Raw genomic sequence first — 6,298 nt, 5'->3', positions numbered from 1 at the left:
TTAAATCAATGAATACAATTAATAAATAAAACTAAACTGTATTCAAGGGATTGATTTTAAAGACATTTTTTCAGTAACCATATACAAATCATATAAGTAAGGGTATTTTGCTTGTGTGATTTATATTCTGTCACGGATTGGACTATTGCTGACCACTAGAGGTCGCCAAAGACTCTTTGTTGCCCTTGCTACTCTCGTTACCTAGCTCACCTGTAGCATATTGTCTCTGTCATGTGGTTTGTTTGCTTGTTAACCCAGTGTATTTAAGCCCAGTCCTCTGAATCTGTCTTTGCTAAGTCTTCGTGATCCCTTGTGTCTCTCAAGTTCTAAGCCTTTTGTTTGTTGTGGTTTCTGGATTGTGTGTTTGGTACGACTCTGCTTGCTCACAGTAACCTCTTTTGGATTGTCCCTTGTCAACCTGTTTGCCTGACTTTGACTGATTTTCCATACCTGACTCTGGCTTGTTTTTTGGATTCCAATTTTGGACTTTGGATTGGTTCTGCCTGCATTTTCCCCTGTTTTGGATTTTTTGTCTTTGCTTGAATATTTTGTGTTTTTGGGGGGGGGGGGGGGGGTTTGTTGTTGTTGTTTTTTCTTATTTTTCTTTTTGGTAATAAACCTATTGAAGTAATTTGTGTTGCTCTGTAGTCTCTGGTAGCTTAGCAGATAAGCGTTTGGCCAACACTTTGGCAACCTGGGTTGTAGTCCTGAGTCAGACATATTCGTTCACTTCAAAGATTTGAATTAGAGAATCAGTTTGTCTTGAAATTAAACAATAGCTGTTTTTTTTTCTTCTTCATCCCTTTCCTGTCTTTTGCTATTCCCTACGATTGACTGACTAACTGACTGACTGATTTATGTCCTATGTATTAAGCGATCATGAATATAAAGCACAAATACACAGAAAATATGGTACCAACATCAACCCAGGCTGATTACATGGATTCAGCATAAGGCATGTTTAAGACATGCGTAACAATGCAGTAATAAATAAATGGAGTCAATTCCAAAAAACACATTCTTAAAAGTGAAAGAGAAGTCAGAATATATAAAAGTTTGCATGATTTTAAGAATGTCACATTTCATTGCAGCAAAGATACAGGACAAAAACAGTTGCAAATTAATGTCCGGGCTATTTGTTCAAAAAGAATAAACTGTGTCAACATCACTCTTAAATCTTCTGAGAAAGCATTTAATTGGGTACAATTTAAGCATTAGTTTGTACATTATTTCTCTCATCTTATTAACCGTATAACCTCTGCAAGGTAAAGACTATATTTTCTTCCACTGAATGTTTTCTGCAATACCATTCCGGTTTGAAATTACATGAGGCACAGAGAGAGTTTCTCTTTGTAATAGACAGCAAGAGAAAACAAAAGGTCTATGAAAGTCTGAGGTCTTCAAATACTGAAATGTCAATAAGCTGTTAATACAAAACTGTCAATGCTGGCAGGTATAGATGCAGGACATCATGGTTGTCCTCAATTAAACAAGGAGAGCAGGATAGATTGGGTCATGGCAGGGATCTCAGTTGTGCTCAGCAGGATGTGCAGAAGTGGATAAGCTGGAACAGGTGGGCTAGGTCTCAGGGAGGATCCACACCCATGAGATGGAGGGGAAATGATTATGTGAGAGGTAGGGAACTGGATGTATCAGTTGCACATTTAACTGATTGTAGTATTGGACTCCAGCAGGTCTTCCTAAAAAAGGGGGGATGTGTCAGAGGATGGCACAGCACACGGGCTCCCTAAAATACCAGCACCCCATCGACACACAATAAACTAACAGGAGAGATCTCGAACTGTCTAGTTCACCTAAAAAGTGTATGTCTCCGGCCTTTCTCCACCTCCGTTCCTTGGCTATGTGGATGACTTATAAGTAATACTTGATTAAATGATATTTAGTTATAGACTAGTCTAAACAAATATGTTTTTAACCTGGATTTAAAAATTGAGAGTGTGACTGAACACAGAACATTATGTTACATCTGACAACCCAAGTTCTGATGTAGGGGTTTGTGTAGGTGTCCATGAAAGTACTAATCTTATGGGCAGCTTGCACTTGTTAAAACTATGTTTTAGTTGAGGCATGTGCAATCATTCAGTGAGTCCCCTTCAGTGATCCACATAGTGTGGTGATAGTAATACTTCTTTTTCTTCCTCCTCTTAGTTGTAATTGTACTAGTAATAGTAGTAGTCGTAGTAGTATCATTTTTTGTAATGCTTTCTTAGGACCTAACCATTTCCTCTACTTAAATCAGGTCTTCATATTGGCAGCACTTAGTAGTGGACATAATTCTTTTAGGTTTCACAGAGTGTAGTGTGCTGTGTATGTGTGACATTTGATTTTGATTGAATATATTTGGTTATATATTTGGGTCTATCATGCCAATGGTACAGAGAAATTCTTGTTAATGGTTCACTGTGAAGAGTAGTCTGATTGCTATTATCACTTAGCTGCCACCACATAACCTGATTTGAGAATCTGAACCCAGTGAAATTACAGTCATTCTAAAAAACTCTATTTATAGCTCAGTGCTCTGAACACCAGACCTAGAAATGATTCCGAATAACTCTTTATTAGCTTCATTATTCTTCATATAATAAATAACAGTACTGATATAGCAAGTACAATAATACTCTTCAAATTCTATACTCCCAGAGAACTAACTTCCTGGATCATCACATTTGATAACAAGGAAATGATTTATCACATACTCAGAGAGGAAATGCAAATGTGAATGTTTATTACAACAGTCAACTTCAAACAGTACAGAAAGAATCTAATGTTGAGTAAATTGGGATTTAGGTGGAACCAAGGTACATTCATTTCATACACATACAACAGTACTGAAACTACACACAAGAAGACAAACAACTTACGATAGACAATAAAAATATCCTACCTACCTTCCTACCTACCATCTCTAGTTAAGAGAGTGGATCACGCAGTCCAATTAGGCACCCAGCAGAGTTTAATTGCTGTGTTGCAAAAGAATCTTGAGCAAGCGATGGAATACATCAACATGCTAGAGCAGGGGTTTTGAACCTATGGGACACCCGCCAAGGGGGGCACAAGATTAGGAGATTTTTAGGCGCAAACCTGCAAATACAGTGAAAAAGGAGGAGGAGGGGTGGCGCGAGTTCAATCCTAGACAAAAGGGGGGTACATGTCGAAAAGGTTGAAAACACATGTACTAAAGAACTGACAGCAAGAGAAAAAATCTCAAACTCGTGAACATGCCAGAATTACTGGAAAGCAGTACTGAGATGATTCTGTTTTTGGTGAAATCACTTGAGACAGAATGGGGTTTAACATTTACTGAGACCGACATTGAGAAGACCCATCATCTCGGGGTACTCAAAGATCAGGCATGTAGTCCTCAGGGCATAATATTTCGGGTACTACATTTCCAGACAAAGTTGCAGATCTTGAAGGCTACCAAGGTACGCTGACTTGAGGGAACAGACACAGAGACTCATAAGTACTGGACATATCTGTACAAATATGCAAGAAACAAGATGCATTTTGGTGTCTGAGAGAACAACTGCACAAAGTTAATATCACAACTAAGATAAAGTTCCCAGCAGTATTGCTTGGTCAGGATGGAGAGGAAGAATTATGGTTCTCAGACTTGCAAGAAGCAAAACTTGAGCCATCAATTGCTCAATTGCCTATTACTGAGAAATAGAGCAAATGAGATCATGTCTTAGTGACTTGACTGTAAATATTTGATCCAGTGAAAGTAGGTCTACTTTGATTATTATTATAACGCAAATAATCTGCAAATAATAATAATAATAATGATAATAATAATTTATATATATATATATATATATATATATATATATATATATATAATTTGTTAAATGAAGAAAGCTGAGAATAATTGAATTTGAATTAATCCTTCTGTTGTTTTTTTAAGTTAATAAGTTATTAATTAATTTATTTTGTACCTCTACTTTTGTCATAAATTGCACTTTAGGAGCATGGAAAAAAAATTAAAACATCTTAGGGCTTCACATTACTGTGCCCAAGAATACCTATTTTTGGAACAATCCATCCATCACTATCCAAAACCCCAAACTAAACTGGAACAAATGAATCGAAAGTGGAATTAGTAACATTTCGGGTATTGTATCCCATAATAATGTTTTGTCATTTGAACAGATTTAAAACAACTTTAGCTTAAGTGATAATGAAATATTTAGATATTTACAACTGGTTATTGCAGAATTTTGAGTTAAACTATGATGGGGAACCAGCATTTATTAGGAAGTTATTTATGAATACTGGAGAAAAAAAGAAACTGATAGGTAAGGTATATAATTATTTAATAGGAGCACAAGTAGATAATTACTCCTTGCAAAAAAATGTACGATAACTGGAATAAAGATCTTAACGTCACAGGCAAAAATATTAAATGGAAAAAATGTCTGAATCTAACCAATAAAATCACCATTAATCAAAATCTGAATCTCATACAATGTAAGCTTATGACAAGAATATATTATACTAAAGTTAATATACATAAATTCGACCCCTCCATTTCTATTTTGTGTGTAAAATGTGGTTCTCATGAAGACACCCTCATACGTGCTATCTGGATATGTGAAAAAGTAAAAAAAAAGTTTGGCTTGAAATTCAGAAGTGGATGACTAATATTTGTAAAACTGAGATTAATTTAACACCCCCATGATGCATTTTCCAGAGGATAGACAATCTGAGGTACCCTGTTAGTTGGCAGGTTTTGTACTCCTCCCTGGTGTATAAAAACTTATTTTAAAGCACTGGAAAGATGTACAGACCCCATCTGTGCAGGCATGGAAGGGAATGATGAAATATCATATAACTATAGAAAAGACAGTGTCTGAGGACAGAAATAACAGGGAACAATTTAGTAAAATATGGCATGATATATGTGAAGCCTTATAATTAAAGGTCAGAACAGAAGTCAGGACCAGGTGGGGGAAACACAGGAAGGAGAATCATGTGTATGTGTAAATGCGTGAATGTGAGTTTGTCTTATTTGTGTTAGTGTGTCAATATGTTAAAGTCAAGGTGTGTGGAGATGGGGCATGCGTATGTGAGGTTTTGTTAATGTGCAGATGTGCTGTTCTGGTGAACTAGTTGTACATGTAGCAGCTTTACAGCAATCAGTGCCTAAGCTTCCAGTGAGGAAGCCCAAGGTGACAGTGACAAGGAAAAACTCCATAATGACGTGAACAGGAGGAAGAAACCATGGGAGGAACCAAGACTCAACAGGGGAGCCCATCCTCCTCTGGTCAGCACATAGAATAGACATTTACAGTGTAGAATGAGTCCAAGGTAAAGAGGTTCAATGGTCTATACAATTATTTATGATATATGATTTGCTCACAGTATAAAAGAGTTAATATAAAAGATTATAAGAGTTCTAGGTGAAGATATAGATTAATTTTATAACCAAGCAGTTTTCATAGCAGTGTTCACGCTTAACTAAAAGAAACTATCTGAATGATGTTCTAATAGAGTTACTTGCACACAGAAGGGTAGTAAATGAAGGAGGGAAAAGGAGAAGTGGAAGAGCAGGCAACAATCAACAATCAGGCAGGAGAGTCTGGAGCGAATGAAGGGTCACAGACGATGTGTAGTTGGTTTGAGGAGACTGCAAATAGGACTTCATGTCAGAGCTTGAAATGTCTTCTAAACACGTGGGTCTTCCTTACTGACGAGACTGGACCGATTCTTTGTGCCGATGAGTAGGTGGGGTTTAGGCAGAATAACATGATGAAGAGATAACTAACTAACTGAAGATAGTGAGGTGTTGCATTTTTATCTGGTCTAGAAAATAAGTGTCCTTTTTTGGGGGTGTCTCTGGCTGTGGGTAGGAGACACCCCTAGACTTTTAGAAGGTATTAATCACAGCTCAGTTTTTATAATTTTTCATAACTTTTTCCAGCTAAGAAATAGTAAAATTACATCAGCCAGCTCTGAGCCGCAGCATTCTCTGCTTTCGAACGAGATCAATTACGATTGCTCTAACATTGTGAGCAACGTAATTGCACTAACAGTTTTAGAACTAGCTGTTGGTAAATCAACCAGTGGTTATCAAAAAGCTCTAGGCTAAGTATACGTCTACATGATGAATACGGATTCTATATGTGCATTTATTAAGTTATGTTGCACAGGTTAGTTTCATTTACTTTTACTCTGTGTCGTTGTGAATGAGTGAGGGTATGTTGATTGGACTTGTGGCATGATCCACATTCTATCCTGAAAAAAGAAGGGTGACAAGAAGGGGAAAAGGGGGCGAGTC

The sequence above is a fragment of the Chanos chanos genome, chromosome 1 (genome assembly GCF_902362185.1).
Source record: "Chanos chanos chromosome 1, fChaCha1.1, whole genome shotgun sequence".
Classification (NCBI taxonomy): Eukaryota; Metazoa; Chordata; class Actinopteri; order Gonorynchiformes; family Chanidae; genus Chanos; species Chanos chanos.
Note: the sequence above shows the minus strand (reverse complement) of the source record.